This window comes from Talpa occidentalis, unplaced genomic scaffold (genome assembly GCF_014898055.3).
Source record: "Talpa occidentalis isolate TD23 unplaced genomic scaffold, MPIMG_talOcc4v2.1 talOcc4.13, whole genome shotgun sequence".
Classification (NCBI taxonomy): Eukaryota; Metazoa; Chordata; class Mammalia; order Eulipotyphla; family Talpidae; genus Talpa; species Talpa occidentalis.
In genome coordinates, this window is record NW_023601322.1 from 25,089,936 (window position 1) to 25,109,092 (window position 19,157).

The window sequence follows — 19,157 nt, forward strand, 5'->3', positions numbered from 1 at the left end:
AAGAAGAGGTAATAACTTATGCATTATATGCTACTTTTTGGAACCCTACTGAAACCGGCGGTAATAGGTTTAAGGTTATCCCGTTCCTTTTTCTTTGATCTGTCACAAGTCAACATCCTGCTTTAAGTTTTATTTATACTTTCTGTCAGGATACTGGATAGCATTAAATAGGTTTCAATATCTACTTTATTCCATTTTGTCATATGATGGCATTTAAGGCCATGACAAATAATTAAATGTGTGGGAAAAAGAATATCTGAGGGAATATCCTGATTTTCCCATTAGAAGGTATATATAGCTTTGATTGAATTTCTTAACTAAACTTCATCTATGATGAGTGAAAAATAGTACCAATCTCAGGGTTATTTGGAAGATTAGATAAGCTAACACATGTAAATCCCTCAGAATAGTGTCTCTCCCACAGTAAAAGAAACTAGCTATGTAATACAAACTTAGCATGTGTGGAAGTGAAGATATAAGAATAAAAGAGGGCCATATGTAAATAATAATGATTATTTCAATATATGTGAAGCACCTACTCTAAACCAAGAATTGTGCTAAGAATATCAAAAATTAATTATATAGCTTTCTTATTAATGTTCTAGAATTTCAATCCTAACAGAGAGGATCTATGGTAGAAGTGCAAGATGAAAAGTTTGTAGGGGAAGGTATTTTAGATTTGAACACTTTGATTTAATTTCTCGTTAACTCATCTATGTAAGTTTGTGAATAACTGAAAATTCCCTCTCATTGATTGTCTGTAAGATTTCCCATTTCTTTTCACTGAAACTGAATAATTTAACTATTAAATATATGTTATATTTAAAACAATTTGTGTTGCTCTGTATTTAATTATTTTCTTGGTTTCTGAACTACAACTAAAATGCCTTGAGGCAGGATTATGCTTTCTTTGTTCCATCTGCCATAGCACTTTATATTTTGCAAATATCTGTGTCAAGAAAAGTCATCCAAAGCTTGGCTATAAGACATAAAAGCAAAGAGCTTGTGCTTTCAATGTTATTCTGGGGCTTAATTTCAACACACTCATCTAAGAATTATTTAATTCTCTCAAAGTATGTACCTTTAATTTTACTTTGTTTTGTTTACTAGCTGAAATCCAAACCTTTTGAAGCTATGTATTTGTTTGACAAATTGCATGAAAGAAAACATTAAAGATTATTATTATGCTGGTCATTGATGTGTGTTTAACCTAGAAATTTTATTTCTAATATTTATTTTTAATTACTTGTAGTATCCAGTTTTTCAAATGTTCTTTATCAATTACTCAGTGCATTAAGAAATATTTGACATTTATTCATTCTACATTTGTATTGAAATCATGTTTTTTACTTTTGAAATGTATGCTCTGATTCTTGCTAATTATATGTGAATGAAGAGTTAAAAATGTATAATAGATTGCTGATTATATCCCTAGTCTAATGGCTATAAATTTCCCTCTAAGCACATGCTTAGATGTATACCACAATTTTTAGGCTGTGAAATTTTTCATTAGATACATTTAAGATACATTAAATATAACTATATTCTAAGTTTCATTTTGGTTTCTTCAGTGTAACTATGAATTATTAATAAGTACTTTTCTTAAATCCAAACACAGTGATTCTACAGTATGTTTTTTTTTTATTATTGATATTTAGCTAAATTGCATTGTGGTCACAGAATGAACTCTGCATGATCCCAATTATTTTAATTTTGATGAGGCTGAGGCTGGCTTTAAGAACAATATGCTTTATTTTAACAGTATTTCATGTGTATATATATATTCTATGGTTGTAGATCATGAATTTTAAATCTATCTCCATTGTGAGCTCAAAAGTTGTTTTATTAGGTCAATATTTTGCACAATTTCCTAGCTTCCTTGTTCTTCTTGTATTTCTAGCATACATTCAGAATGATTTTCTTCTGCCTACAAACCACTAGTATTTTTTTTTTTCTTTTAAAGATTTATTTATTTATCTATACAAGCACTGGGTACAGTCAGAAGCACGGGAGAGTGAGAGAATTCACCAGAGCCAGAGCAGGGAACAGAACAGGCAGACTGATGAAATACTCTGCTGAGGGGAGCAGTGGGCGGCAGAAGAGGTTTGTCACACCCTGTGGGACCTGTGCCGGTGGCCGGAGATCGAACCAGCGCTGAAGGGGCTGCGGGCAGATTCGCAGCTCAGCGTTCAACAACTGTGCCACCCGGGAGGCCCCCGCTAGTATTTCTTTTAGTGCAAATCTGATGACCAGTTTTTCCCAGTATCTTCCCCACTTCCATGTGTCAATTTCCTTCACTTAGCAAGAATGTGTCTTGCTGGATTTGAAATCTAGGTAGGAAGTTAATGCTTTAATGTCATTTCATTATGTTTTGGCTTTTGCTGTTTGTTTTGAAGTTGAATGCCAATTTATGGGAAGCTGTTTAGAAAGCCTTTTCTGCTCCTGATTTTAGTTTTTTCTTAAAATTTCCTTCCTGCATTTTCTACCCATATTATACTATTTTAAATTTATTGTTTCTGTGTATGACTCATTTTAGTTATTATTTTCTCATTGACTATCTTTTCATTCATATCTATTTTCTAAACACTTTCCTGAGATTATATTTTCAGTTATTGCTTTTTTTTTAGTTTTATGATTTAAATTTTTTTTTGTTAAATTTCCAGTTCTTTGAACAAAAATCTATCATTTTGGGTTCACTCTTACTTCTTTTACACTGCTCTTTTGTAGTATCCCAAGCCAAAAGAGGAATCATGATAATCTCTTTGGAGGACAATGGATATCAATATTTATATCCCTAACTTCTCTGAGTGCTAAAAGTACTTCTCCACCACCTGGTTTCAAAACTAGAACCTATACACCTCTGTGGAATAGTAGAGACAAATGCTGAAATCAATGTTTTACCACTATTTCCATTATCCCCTGGTACCGATTGTAATTCATCACAATTTTATTAGTTCTTTGGTGCTTTATACAAACATAAGCACATCATGTACATTTAAATTGTGCCCAGTATTTCTAATTGTAATCAGTTTGAATTTTATTCTGAATTACCTAGTCTACTCCTATGAGAAATGAAAATCTACTTTTCCCACTTTTCTAAATATTTCTTAGTAAATAAATTGCATTCTCTAAAAATCAGAAACTCAACCTGAAGCATACAAAGTAAACATCAAAAAAGTGTTTATACCCTTTTATTTATGGTAGGTTAACCTCAGATCATGATGATATTCAAAGAATGTTTAATATTATACTCATATGTAACACATTTTCAATCTAATTTTCTAGTCTATGAGATATAAGAGTAACAAATTCAGTAGGGAAATGGGAAGTTGAATAACTTTGCTAGAGGTAAACATATTAACTGCAGCTTGAAGGAAGAGTTAGTCAGAATTCAAAACATAGTCACAGTTCAAAGCAATTTAACAATAGAGGAAAACCAGTCCCTACTTAAATACTAAGAATATGAAGATGCAGTAATGAATATTTATATTTATACACTGTGCAGTTAAATACAAAGTATAGCTTAGCAAATTCTACTTTAAAAGTTAATAAGGTTTTTGATGAAGTTAGTATGAATTTTACTATTAATTTCAAAAATTTGACTGACAAATTTCAAGTATTTTCAATTGTATACTAAAATTCTTATATGACTGCCACTGGGGGGAAAAAGTTTCTTCCCTCAATTACCATCTTACATTGTCAATAGCAACTAATCCTTTTAATTTTAAGTTACTTTATTTATTGTAGTAAAACAATTTATTTTCTATTTACCCTATGGTTACATTTTAAATATTTAACTATTCTTGAAGTTGGAATACATTTTTTCAAGGCCATTTTTTACTTTATCCCAATAGAGCTGAGCTGTTTTCAGTATAGAGGAAATGAAATATTGCTGATATAGGAAATCTCTTTTTCTGCTGACTCTTTTATCCATTTTGACCAGTGGTATTTATTGGAGTCTTTAAATTATTGCTTTTGTGTTCATATGACCATGATGTATAACAAATTGGACATCAAGCTGAATGATGTACTTACTAAATTTATTTATTTATTTTGATCACTAAACTAAACCAATTTGGTACTTTACCTGACCTCAGCTAAACTCTTAGGGAACTGGATGCATTTCTGAAGAGTTAGGAATTTTGCCAAAACACTCTTTGGTCCATTCTACCAAGCAAATTATATACATTTATAAATGGAAATGTAAAGGGGAGGGAAAAGGCAGGAATGCTATTTGCAAGCCCAGCAAATTTTGCTAACATAGACCACTAGTCATTCATGCTTCAAGAATTTGGCCTTAGAAACAGTGTATCACATTTCTTCCTATTAAGAAAGACCATCCTGTTCTTGGGACTTTCTAAAAACTGTTGTAAAGTGCTAAAAATAATAATATAGAATATAATTGTAATACTTTGAAAAGTCATTAAGATTTTCATTTTCTCTTTCCATATATGGAGTTTAATAGCACTAGTATTTTGAGAAATTTGGGCAAATCTACTCTTCCAGATTAAAAAAAAATGTATTTTATAAGGTCTAATTAAATGTATATGTATCTGGCCCCAGATTTCCTGACATTAAGTTTAGGATTTTCATAGTAACTAGTTCATATCATTTTTCATTTTGTATGGTTTCCACTTGATCCTATCGTGGGGTCAGCATTCTTTTCCATTTGCTCTTTGTTAGAATCCTTTGTCTTGGTGTTACTTCTTTCCTTAGTCCCCATATCTTCATGTCCCCATGATTATAAAACTAAGCCCAGAATGTCAATTGTCTTAAACCTCTCAGATATTCTCATCTGTGAATTTCCTTTTGAGGAAGCTGGTATTAGCTGGTTATGTTAAAAAGGAACTGAACCAGAACCTTGATCACTGTATTAATTGTTGATTGGGTTTACTGTTTCACTTTTCAGAGAAGTTTCCAATTTAACTAGAAAAAGTCATGTAACATGAAGGGAATGATATATAATTGAGACAATTTGGTAAAGAGACATGAGGGTGAAATTTTCAATGAGATCCCTTTCAACCACACTCATAGTAATTGCTTATTCGTCTTCAATCTGAAGTCAGACATGTGTTCAATATTGTTATTTTTTTAATTTTTTTCAAACAACTGCCTCCATATTATATACAAATATAAAGCAGTTGGAATTTTACAATGTTGAAGAAAGAGACAGTCTACTTATATTAAATGGTTGAAATATTCTTGCATAATTTTATTCCGGCAACAGCAGCCATCTGTAAGTCTCTGCTAACCCCACACATCTGCAGCAGAAGAGTGAGTCTCCTCGCCCTGCTCAACTCTGCTTTCTGCCAGAGCATCATCCTTCACTTTCTTTATTTCTTCACTCTTAAAATTCATAGCAGTTTGGGGTGGTTGTTTTGTATATTTACAGGTGAATAATGTGTAGTCAGAGAGGATTCACATTTTAGGTAAAGCTATTCATTTGTACCTTAATGCAAAGGAGTTTGTTAGACCTTTTTATTACAGAAAGTTTTGAGAAGTAAAGCACCCAAGGAAGCAGAAAGAACTTGTTTGAAGGACTAGAATAAAAAATTTAGGAAGAAGCAGGAATGGGAGACCCTGGAAGAGAATCTTTGCTTTAGCCTTGAGTTGGCAAAATTTCACTACTGATGATATAAAATTGTTCCATGAAATCAAGAGGGTGACCCAGACAAATCTTCTTGTCAAATGGTATGTTTTTCCTGTTCAATACATCATCTCTGGTTCTTTATTTTCTTTCAAATAAATTCTCTCAGAGAAAACACACATTCTAGAAAATAAAATGTTCAAGCTACAAAATGACATCTCAATTACTTGAACATTCAATCATTCTTACAAGTAAAACAAAATTGATCAATAATGTTTGCTATAGTGTGCCCCATTAAGCAGCTTTTCTTCCTACTATATCTCCATAAAGTTTTCTATTCCCAGAAAGACAAGGATTGAAAGAATAACAACAAAGATATATCAAGGAGAAGGAGAGTATATATGTTAGATCTGTTTATGTTAATCCTAATTTATCTCCTCCAAAGTGAATAAAATTAAATTCTGGGAGTATCCACTTCTCCTTCATGACCTTACTTCCAATTCTGGAAACTCTTTCCTTGTGTACATTTGGTGGAGCCTACTCTCGTGGATTTGTTATACCTGATTTTCATTTTGCTCTTGGTTTCTGTGGTCTTTTTAAATTAATTTTGACTGGTAATTATGACTGCTCCTTAATCTATATAACTGAGGGTTTCCTCTTCCCACGCCCCCAAAACATTTCCCTGTAGTTTTAGCTATGGTTTTCTATATTATCAAGAAGTAAATCTGAATTTGTTAGGTGATCTAAATATTTTTTTCATCTTTTCCCTTTTTTCCTTTCATTTTTTTGCCACTCTCTCCACAAACAATGTCTATTTTTTTAATACAATTGTATAAAGATACCAATAATAGCAAAGGGTGGTCTTTTGACTGATTTTTTTTATAATTAGTGAATGAGAAGTGAGAATAGTATTATCTATTTTGCATTTATTCTTATTCCATTAGTTTTCTTTCTCTCGTACTCTTTTTCTCATCCTCTTTTCCTCTCTGCCCTCTGTGACTTGAGCTTCTAAAGGTCACTAATTCCAGTACCAGATATATAGTATGTACTCAAGAATTTATTGTTGAATCAGGGAATGAGCCATAAACTGTAATACCCATCTGCACATTTGCCATTTGTTTTCAGCTTTTAATAAGCTCCTCTTACCCCTTCTGAATTTTGTAAGCTCTATGATAACATTATATTCAATGTGATTCATATTTATTGACCATTTACAGTGTGCCAGGTACTGAGGGCGTTTCAATTAACAAAGCAATTAATACTCTGTTATCTTAATACTTTCATTCCAGTGAGGAAAGAGAGAAAATAAACAAAATTATCAAGTAAAATATACAGGATAAAAATGTACAGGAGAAAGCAGGGAAAATGAATAGGGAGTGTTGAACAGGGCTGTAATTTAAGTTGGTCAGTGAGGTCCCCACTAAGAAGGTGCCATTTACAAAAGAACTTCAAAAAGCAGAGGGATGAGCTATGCAATTTATGGGGGATTCAGAAAACTCACTGGCCTATGATATGAATCTGCCTGACATCTGAGTAAAACCAAAGGTTTCTCACAACCAGTCCATCTGACTGATGTAGAGGAAGCAAGTGTTATTATAGACTATGAGTTGACCATGCCCTGTTCACAAAACCTATCTTAGTCTGTTAGGACTGCTGCAGCAATAGTGGAGGCTGGTGGTTTAAAGAGCAAGAGATTTACTTTTTCAAAGTTCAGAAGCTGGTAAGTCTAAGTCAAGGTGCTGGCTGGTTCAGGGCTTGATGAGAATTCTCTCCCTCATTTGTAAATGGTGATCGGCTCACGTGGCATCTCTTCTTATAAGGCTACCAAGCTTAATGACTCGGGGTCCCACTCTCATGAATTAATTTTAGTTTAGTTATCTCCTTATGGAACTTACCTCCATAAACAGTTACAATGTGGGTTAATGCTTCAACATGAATTTGTGGAGCTACACAATTTGGTCTACAGTAGCCCAAACAAGCAGAGCAAGGCTGCTCTAAGAGAGTGTGGAACATTATTGCCTTGGAATTCACTACATCCTGGTAAGTAGCTATGGAATGATTCCTGCAACCCAAAGACCAGGCAGCTGGAGGGCAATTTGTAGCTGGCCTCAATGATTTGTCAGGAGCTATTTGCATATGTGCTTATACATTAGCATACATGCATATTCACTAATAAACCTACTTTTCTCTGTTACTTATTAAAACACTGGTAGTGCCCTCTCAGATGTGTACTCTTGTGTTGTATTTCGTGTAAATCTGCTTTGATTCTCCTTACTGAAGTATGCAATCCTTAAGTAACACCCCCTTGCCCCAACAACCACAGTACCCAGTCTTGCTCTGAGTTCATAGAGGAAATAATAATAATATTACATATAAATCAACAGTTATATTAAATAATAAATGCCCCCACAACATGGATATTTTATTTTTTCTTTCTCCTTTAGTAAAATTTTCGTACTCAAGATATAATGTAAGATTCATAAAATGCGATGAGACCTCTAAATATGTTTTTAATCTCATGTGCATATTCACATGTGTATTTGTGTGTACATATAACACAACAATGGTTATGATAGAAGCAAACATTTATATATAAAGTAATTTTGCTGCCCAAGATATTATGGTGATCGTTCCAAAATTGTGTTTTCCAAGGATAAGTTTGGATAAATGAAAACGCTCCATGAATATTCAGCTGTGCTTTTGGATTGTGATTTCTACTGTTCTGAATAAATTCCAAGAGTATTTTTACATTTAAGGCTCTCTGTTACATCTTGAAAGGCTAGTTCACTATACAGAGAAGAGTTTGATTTGCTGATTCCTAAAAGGCCGGTGTGTGCACTATGTCAAAGATATCTGTTGGAGAAATAGTTGTGATACAGGCATGTGATACAGGCCTTGGAACATTTCTAGACTAAATCTTTTCCTCTTTGAAAATTCTGAGACTCAGTCTTATTTATTTTTTTCTAGCAATCAAGAAGATGTGGCTTGAACCCATAACTATATTTTATGAAAAGCATACTACTTGTTAGATTTAAAATTTAACAATTTAGGAGTAACCAAACTGGCTCTCAAATAAAAAATTAATAAGTAATAGCTTGTTAGCATAGCCAAAGTTGCTAATGATCAGTTGACTTGATAATAGGCAGCAGATTTGGGCTCTCGTCCTACTAAAATCCAGTTAAGTCTCTTTGGCCAATTCATTTCTCTGTTTCCTTGGGATGTTTTATCTGGAAAAAAAAATGGAAAATAATATTTACCCAATAATTTTCTTGGTAAATATTTGATAAAGTAACAAAATATTTGAATTAACATTGAACAAATTGAATAACACTATTCATTTGATAGTGCTGTTTATCTCTTTCAAATCGACTGCTGATGGAGAATATTATTGCACAATGAAAATTTCTATCTAAACTTTCCTTTTTTAATTCCTGAATTTCCCTTAGGTAGTAGGAGTGGCATTGGACAGACATCTGGAATCACCCATTATCTTGGCTATGATTTGGCATTTCCCAGGATAGTTCATATTAACATAACTGTGGATGGCAGAAGTTATCATATGCCTTCATATCATAACTTGCATATTTTGGAAAGCATTTATGAGAACAGATTTTTTCGACAATGAACATGCCAAAGGCTTGACATGAAAAGTACTTATGCCTAATGTCTGTCATTCTCTTTCTGCCAGTTCATCTTTCCTGGACTGGCCCTCTGCCACACTGGCACCTGAAATGCAGCAAACAATGTCGTTGGATGCTGAAGGTGTGACCGTAAGTTGTGGTTATCTTCCAAGCAATTACCATATGGTGTGCAATTCAGCTTTTCATCTCCTTGTTCAATGGGAGAATAATAACAATGACAATAATGGCACTTAATAATGTATTTTATCCTTCTGGCATATCTCATTTGATATTTCTGCATTTTTGAAAAAAAATGATGCAGAGGAAACTTAAGCAACCATTAATATTTAGTCACCTCCTCACTGTGGGAGGCTATTGTGTGTAAAACAACTAAAGCAGTTTTGATGAAGAAAAATGGGATATTATCACATTGAAGCATGATTAGGGAGACATTTGAGAAAAGTTAAGTTACCAACGGAAGCATGACATTCGGTAAACAAGACTATGTCTAAACTTCCTTTATTTTAGGAGGTCACTGTACCCAACTCCTAGGAGTTTGAGTCAAGTCTGAGATGTTAGTCAAAGTTTATTCAGTCACTAAACATTTTAAGAAAACCAAAGTGTTGAAGATTCAATGGTTTTCTAGGCTTAATTCATTGTAATTAAGGATTTTGCATCATGATGAAGGAGATTGAAAATTAAATCAAGGGTTATGATCCAACAAAAGAAGGGATATGGTAGAGCACAGAGCAAGGGTCGACATCTGTGACATTATCCTAGAGAATATGAGCACTGTGCTACATTTTACAAGGAGAATTGGAATTGAAAAAAGAGAATGGACTTTTACCCTCAGAAAACAATATATGCACATAGTTATGGAATATGATTTATACTACATATATTCAAGAAGCTAAAATAATGGTTGGAATAAAACCTGTGATTCTTTTTTAAATATCTCATCTCTTTTGATTTTTCAAAGGCCCTATCAAATGGTAAGCACAGATATTATTCTATTTTCCTTTTTATGGAAAAAGTCGTGATGTTCAAGGGATTAAGTTACCTGCCCAAGTCAAACTTTAGTAGAGGGGAAGACCTGCTCCTACATTCATGACCTTCAGACTTCTCATGTGGTACTCTATGTGTATGCCACCTTGTCCTAATTCATATTGTATGAAGAAGATGGACTCTGATAAAGTAATATAGTATTTATTAGTTCATAAAATCAGAAGAAATCTCCAGAAATATTATGTACCCATCTTCCCTCTTGAATTCTGTTGAGAATTTCTTTCTTGCCTCATAGCCACTATTTATTTATGCTTTTCTAATTATGAAATAAAATCTAGCTTAGGTTAAACCCTTCCTATATTTAACCATTGGTAAGTAACATTATACCCTCCTCTATCCAGTGACCTAAATTATACATTCAATATAATTTCACAAAATATTATTGAACAACTTCTATGTACAAAATATTTTAGAGACACTAGGGGAAGTGTGTGGAAATACGAGTGTAGAACTATCCCTTTCTATAGTTGTTGACACGAGTAAAGCACACTGACTCACACAGAGCTCTGGCTTAAGACAGAATATTTTAACAATGTCATCTGCTCTAGGACTTTATGGAAAGACAATTTAAATTCATTGTAAGAATACATGGAAAAATGTTTGGAGGAGGGAGAGTTTGAACTGGAATCCGAATAACCATGATTCCAATAGATATTATGGGGTTAGAATAGTTTAAGAAAAAGCATAAGACCTAAGAGATTGCACAAATTGAGTAATTTATTGGGACTAATAAATTTGTGAAAAATCCAACTGGAAAATATAGAAATCATAGAGAAACTTCTATTCTATATAACTATTAGGAATTGAATCTGTTGTATAGAATTTACTCATTATTTTCCTTCAGAATGTGTGGGTGTATGTGTGTGTGTGTGTAGGCAAATGTAACAATATATTATACACATATATGTTTTATATATGATATTTTTTTCAAAAGGAAAAGTATAAATGATATATACATATATGTATGCACATATAAATCATGGACATAAAGAGCTTAAATTGATGTTAACATAATTAAGGGATTCTTACAAAATGTCACAGGTAACTAGTGACATTGCCAAGCTGTAAACCGAGTGTGAATTAACCAGCCTCTAAAATGGCATCGTGCACTGGAAACAGTCCTCAAAGTGGCGTGGAAACTCTTCTTAAATTCATCGGAATTTTCTCTTCTGGTCTCATTTCCCTTTAATACTTGCCCCCCTCCTCACATTGAGCTTTCAGTGCTACTGAGCTCCTGCACCTCTTTTTTAGAACTTCAATACATAGCACATGCTCGTCCTTCTCTAAGGAAGTTCTTTTGTTTAGAGAGTCACATATATCCATAGTTTTGTGAAAGGGTAGAGCTGTGATGTGAAGAAAGCACTGAGCCTAACGGCAGAGGATGCAGTGGGGATAGAATGGACCTTGCTATGTGATACCTGGAAACTACCAGGAGGTATATTTATTTATGTAGTTGATTTATAACCTGCTTCGTTTCAGAAAGGATTTGACTCAGTTAGCTAAAAGTTAAAATACTTCCGAAAATCCTATTTTGAAGTTCTTTGATGTGAAAATTATACTGCACAAGGTGGTGCAGTGAGAGTTTCTCGTCCGAGTTCTGCCTCCATGTCTGATCCATTTCAGCAGAGCAATTGCTTGATGATTTTTTTTTTTTTAAAGCAAATTTAACTGAACAACCTACACTCTCAGAAATGCTTTGATTTTACTTAGGTTTGTGCTCAGGGCAAAGATTGTGGCTGTGGTTTTCTCATCCATGATCATGAATTCACTTTAAATAAAATGCAAGAGGAAATCAATGTCCAGCCTCTTGACTGAAAATTAAATGAAAACAAATATTCAGAATGCACTAAGCATTCAGGTTAATTCAACTAAATTCAATCAAAGCACCAAAAGTGAGGTACGTAGGACAATCTATTCTTCTGTTAGGAAGAGCCCAAAGGCTAGTAATTAGGGTATAATTCCTTTCCTGTATAGGACCTAATGTTTTGTGCATGAAGTAAGAGATCTTAAGTTTTCCCAAAAGTGTTTCTCTGTGTATTGGTCATTGTGTGATTTCTTAAATTTCTCTCTTCACACTTCTCCCTTCCTCCTTCCTCAAATTTTGTGTAAAGTCACTGAACGATACTCTCTCTCTCTCTCTCTCTCTCTCTCTCTCTCTCTCTCTATATATATATATATATATATATATATATATATATATATATATAGTTCCAGGGGAAGGACTTACAATACCTTATAATGAAAAAAATCAAAACCAAGATAATTTTTGTACTTAATTTTGTAACAATTTTGGTATTTAGTATGTTCTTTTGCAGAATCTTATATAAAAGCATGGTTTTCAGATATGTCTAAAGACTATAAGAATAAGTAATCTATTGCTATTATATCTAAAAAGAAAAACGTCCAATGAGTAGGAGATAGCTTTTGGATGATCCCTTCATAGTTAACACACCCAAAAGGAAATGTAACACATTACTGTTGAAAATGAAAGAGGAATTTAGAATTTTTGATCTTGTCCAAATAATTGGTGAGGACTCAGTAACATATCTGAGAGGAAGAAATGAGAGAGCTGGAAAACAGGGCAGAGCGCTGAAACCAGATGTGAAAAAAAGTGCTTGAATCTAACATGAGATAGAAGACTAACTCCTAGGAAGTCCTAGTTCTTGAAATATGAACTTTTTGCAATATGAAATAATTTTCTGAGTTCATGTCTAATCCACTTGTGCATTCTATTCCTCCCTGGGACAGGTATTGAGTTTTATTGTAGTTCCAAGCATCCAGGCCAAAGTAGTCTTTGCTGAAAGGCATATGTACTTCTAAACTCAATCACTCCACAATTTGTTACATACTGACCTATATTTTCACAGCTTTTGTCTTCCATCATTTGAGGAGAATATTAGAAGATAAAATGGAAAATTGTGATAAATGTTATGTTGGTTTAGATTATAAAGAACATGGAAGAGGAAAAACTAACTTTGGGGATGAGAAAAGAAATAAGGGAATTATGAGAAGTAGATTGGGAGAGTGTCAGGGGAAAGGTGGAAAAGGTCTTTGGGATGTTTGTCCAGTACCAAAGAATTTAACTCCCTCTTTGATGTACCTTTCAGAAACTCCCACAAAGTTTCATTATATTTCAGCAATTTTTGGAAGTTTTATTTTGTGTTTCTTACTATATCACTTATACAGGTCAAATAACATTGAGCAGAAAAATCTTAGTTCTTGAACTTTGGAATTTGAAGAACAAGTAATAACAGCCACTCCCACAATTCTATGACAAAATGCTATTAAAATTGTTGGTATTCATAATCATTTAATAGTTTCAATAGTTTTTCTCATTAATGTCTAGATCTGTGCTGTCTCTAAAGCTCTGTCAACCTAAAAGAAATATTCCCACAACATTGGAAAAAAAGTAATACAGGAAAACATCAACAATTGTTTTTCCCTCTGGTTTAATGTGGTCTTTACAGTCTCTTTATTTGCTACCCCATTAGCTGTGGTCTGATTTTTGTGTATCACTATCTTTACCGGATGTCATGCATGTTGTGTGTTAATGGGTAATCATAACCTGTGCTAATTGTAATAATAATGACCAGCACAGAACACTTACTGTGTGTCAAACTCTATTAGGAGCATTTTCAGCTTATCAACTCATTACATTCTCCTATAAACCTACCAGATAGGTCTATTACCACATTGTATAGATGGGTACTATGAGGCAAAGAGAGACTAATTAATGTGCATATAGTCACACAGTTAATGATAGGGCTAGTATTCAAACCCATGGTTTGTGGCTCTGGATTTGGTTTTCAAGATTAAATTCATTCTCTTATTAATGCATTGGTTGACCTTGGAATCACTTTCTCTCCTCTTTTGAGAGGACAGGTAGTCAGTTAGATTGATATGTGCTAATGTGTTTAATAGAGAATCTTGGTTATGGCTGGTCCCCTTCCCCTGAACAACCATTTCTCCCCTCTTTATATTTTAATTATTACCCTCTTGGAGACAATTTATATTAGGTTTAGAATTGATAAGAGCACTTTAATATAATTTCCTCACTTGAATCTTCTTCACATCCAGCTAGTGAAATCGGTACCAATTTCCCTTTTAGTCAGAGATGGGGCCTAAATTTCAGACTTTACATGATACCCTTGGTCATAGACCTAATCTCTGCTGTAACCCAGAAAGAGACTATATATTTTTTAATTCTTGTTTTTTGATTTTCAGGTTTTGCTATGATATAAATATTTATTACCTCCCTTTATCTCAAAGTTCATGTGTTGAATTTCCTAACCCAAGGTGATAGAATTTGGAGGTAGTGCCTTTGAGAGATAATTAGGTGATAAGGGTTGAATCACAAATGGGAATAGTATTCTTATTACAAAGGAGACTAGAAAGAGCTCTCTCATCTCTACCACCATGTGAATTTACACAAATAGGGGACTATCTAGAAAGTGGGCCTTCTCCAGACAGATACCAGTTTGTTTTGTGTTTCCCAATTTCCAGAATTATAAGCAACACATTTTGTTGTTAATGTCACCCAGTCTATGGTATTTTTTCAGAACAGTTCAAACAGATTAAAGTAGGTTCTTCCTGACATGTCACGTATGAACATAAAATCAGGGAATTGTCCTAATTAAAAACATAGCAGACGTCAAAAGTAATAATTAAATGTAAGGCAAATGTAGACAAAATTTAACTATTTTTACTTAGCTTAGCCCAACATATTTAGCCATAAAATGAAGATAGGTCTTGAAAATGACCATGAGTGTTTTTCTTGATAAAGGAAGTTTAATATAATAATGAAAGATGAATTATTTCAATTGATTGATTAAATTAAGTTATAATGCTATAGAAATAATATGTTGATAGAGTTGAGAAAAAAATATAAATAATGGTATCCACAGAAAAATCAACAGGCTAGTTATCAAAACATAAACAGAAGACAACTTCCATGAATGTTTGATAAGCAAGCAACAAAGGAGTTTTGAGCATACCATTTTAGCTGACAGAATAAATTAGCATTTATTGTACAATAGCATCTTTATCTGTCACTTAACCTCCTACAGATCTTAGATTTCCAACTAAGTACATAGTCTTTACCTTAAAGAAAGTGATATGAGACTTTTTCAATTATAATTGATCAGTTTTTGAGTAGATATTTTCATCTGCCTAGTGATTTTGAGAACCAGAAGATGTAATAAATTCTATCCTATCTGTCATTTATTCCACACCATTTTAGTTTGGGAAAAAAGAAGGAGATAAAGAAGTAGAAATTGTCCTTTACTACCAAAATTGAAAAAATTAGCAGAACTTGAGATATGAAAGAGATGTTACATTTTGTGCCCAGATTTATTTGAAACAAACATGAGATTGAATTAATTCTCCATTTTGTTTTGAGGGTGTTTGCATATATATGCATGACTACAGAAATGATGATGTAATTAGATTTGTGGTTTATATTTTCAAAGAATTTTATTTGATAGATACACATAAATATATACAAATGATAGTTTGCATAAATAAGGGTAAAAGAAAATCTCAGTAACTGAGACAAGCAAATCTTTTTAAACAATTATTATATAAGTTAAAATTAAATAAGTGATTTACTTGTAAGGAACTGGTTTGCACACTAACAGGGATCATAACTCTCTTATGAATAATTAATGTTTGATTTATCTTAAAGTGTGAATGATGTTGTGACCTATTTTTGAATAGGGAACAATGAACATAAATTGCAAGTGATTATTTTATATTGTTTACTAGTTTGAAAAAGAAATGTCAGTTATGGACCATAGAGATTGACTTTTGTAACTGAAGGACAAAATGGCTCAGAGTTGGGGTGAAGTTAACAAAACTTTATTTTGAAACAGAAAACAGAGAATTAGAGCAACTTAGGTCTGCATAATACAAACTTTTGAATAAATTGACTTAAAAAATAAGACATCTGATCAATGACACTCAAAGACACTAAGTCATTGACACATCTCCACTTCATCTCTCCTTGAATAGACCAGGGTTTAAAGATATTGGTTAAATGAGGTTCATTAGAGGAAAATAACAGTGGTAAAAGCTGCTACTTGTAGTTTCAATAATAAAGGAGCAGAAATATAACTCCATAGACTAGTTTTCTTTACTTTAGCTCATGCTGAATAAAAGCTACACCTATCTGCTGTCCTCTGTGGCTATGTGAAAGTTATATTTGAATATCATTCTATGTTCTTGCTCTTCAACTACTCACATACTTAATTCTGGTTAAACTATTGAGTTTATTATAGGACTGGTGTGTGTGTGTGTGTGTGTGTTTGTTTGTGTTTATCTTGAATGGGGTGATGTAGGTAGAACTTATATGAGGCTTAAATGGAAAAGAATGACATGGCAAGAAGAAAATTGGAAAAGGAAAATGAGGACTTTATGTCATAGGATACAGATGGAAGTGGAGTCCTCCAGGTATCCTGTGAAATCACAATAAATCCAGAGGGAAGAGACAAGGAGGAACTCAATCTACTGGGAAAGACTGTGTAAAGAAAAGATGCCCCCTCCAAGGACATCTTCAACAAGCACACTTCCTTATGTGGAGCTGCTGCAGCAGCCAATGACTTCACAAACTCTGGCATAACAAAGGATTGCTAGATTAGGCATTTGGATTGCATTGATCGGCAAATTCAATACAACACTGGCTTATCTGACTGTTAACACCTACCGGCTTAATCGACCAATGTTTTAGCTGGAGTGACTGCTCACATCCATTATAATTGTGGACCAAGTAGCAATGGTCAAATTCTTCCGATGATTTGAAAGAGGTCATGGATATCTCAGTATGGCATCTATATATCCCTTGAGTCTTGTTAAAGAGATAATATTTTTACATGACTCAATTCATAAGAAACTATTAAAGTTTGTTTTTATAGTGAATGAGGTGGAAAAATGTCCAAGTTTCTGGTCAACCATGTTAGAATCAGATTGTGTTTCCAGAGACATAGTCAGTCTGGCTGGAGAAGCAAAGTTATAGGATAAGCTATCAAAACTTAAAAGAAAATTCACTTGTTTTGTCAGTAATTTTCAAATAGTGATTAAAGTCAGGGACTCATTTTTCTTCAAACATGGGAACAGGACTGGTTTTGTGGGGTTATACATGACTCCATGCTTAGATGGGCCCCATGCTTGGTTTAATGTTTGGCTGTTGTTATTTGAAACTCCTTTTTTTTTTTTTTTAACAAGAGATTTCATTTTGCACTGTACTTTCATTTTGTACTGAGCTCCACAAATTTCATAGCCAGTGTTATAGTCAGGAGGAACAATCATTGTTGGAAGTGTAAGAAAAAAAGATCCTGATATTGAAGCCACCTTTGATTACTGTTTCTAAATGATGCAATTGGCTTCAAAATCTATTCAACTCCCTCCCAAGGTCTAATTAATTATCTAGGCTTATAAAGATAACAAATTCCTTAGGCTTATTTTTGCTTTGGTTTTCTGATCTGCATGTGTGTGTGTGTGCGTGTGTGTATAAAAACAAAATAGGAATTATGAATGTAAAATTCAATTAAAAATCTATCCCCAGCAGTTTATGTAGTAGCAGTTCATTGTTTGGCAGAATACCAGAGAAAAAGTCATACAACCTGGACAGTTCACATTCACTTTCCTTGTACCAAGCAGGGAAAGTGGTTATTGCATTTTCCAGAAGATTGAATTGTTATAATTACATTGCATGTTATAATAATATTTAAACAGCTCCCAGTGTTTGGCAGACATTTATCTGTTTTATTCTCCAGGGTTTGTGAATATTGTTCTAAGACCACTTTAGGTAGTAGCTAGGTGTGGATTATTGGGGAGTCCTTGGGAAGGTCATCCCTTGACCTGCGAAAAACACTAGACATCTTTCTTTTAAAATAATAAATGGAATGACTGCCTTCATTTTCACGACTCCAAGAAAATCACTTTTATTTTCAACCAAGATAGTTATCATATTTAAAGAGAATATTTTTTTATTTTTTTCTATGTGAGGGAGGGCAAAATTTGGAAACTTTTTTTAACTAGGGTTGTCTGAAATTGCCTTATCTGAAGATCACTAGAATTTTTTTCTCCTTTTTATGTGAAAAACAACCACAAAACATAGTTTGATGATTTCATTTCTGAACCATATCTTGAAATTCATGTTCTTTTTTATTCCAACTACTATCATTTTAGTCCAGTCTGGTCATATCTAACCCAGGCTACTGGTTAAAATTGGTGTCTTTTTCCTTCAGTTTCTATTCTTTCTAAATTGCTCTTACTTTAAAGCCAAGGATCCTCCTAAGTTGAATCAAGAAACTTCCCTACAAAAGCCTAACTTCCAAGGACTTCTTCCATTAGTATAATGCAATTCAAATAATAAATATTCAAACCCCCCTCTTCTGCAGCTGACTCCTGTCTATGCCACAGCTCTCATCTTCTATCATTAGTTCTTTCACATTCTATTTTTTCTACCTTCTTGAAACACTTACACTTTCCCAAATGTGCTATGTATTATTTCCTTGTTCATAAAAGATTCAAAGCTATTTCCTTTTCCATCTCACATTCACCCTTCAAATATAGTTGACAGATTCTCTTTATTCAAGTTTAACATTCACACATTGATCCATCTTATATTAATTAAGCACTTTATTTCCTAGAACTATTAGAGGCCCTGGTTTTACAGTGGAAAACCAGAAAGCAAAGTTCTTGTTACATGGAGCTTATATTCTGGTAATTAAGAGATTAATATAATTGGAGAATTAATATAGTAATGTCTGGCAGTAAGTAGTGATGTGACAAAGAATAAATCAATCAAAATGGATTGTGCTATTTTAGATTTGTTGGCCATGATGGGTTTTCTGAGATGGTAAAATTTGAGTCTGAATATAGGAAAT

At 33.3% G+C, this 19,157-nt stretch overlaps 1 long non-coding RNA gene across 1 annotated transcript in view; it reads left to right on the top strand.

Annotated features, from left to right (window-relative positions):
- LOC129145592 (uncharacterized) overlaps positions 1-9,350 on the top strand; it is a 182,959-nt gene extending 173,609 nt beyond the window's left edge. The window contains exon 5 of the long non-coding RNA XR_008551370.1: positions 9,276-9,350. This is a non-coding gene — a long non-coding RNA (uncharacterized LOC129145592). The remainder of the gene's footprint in view (positions 1-9,275) is intronic.
- The last annotated feature ends 9,807 nt before the right edge of the window (positions 9,351-19,157 follow it).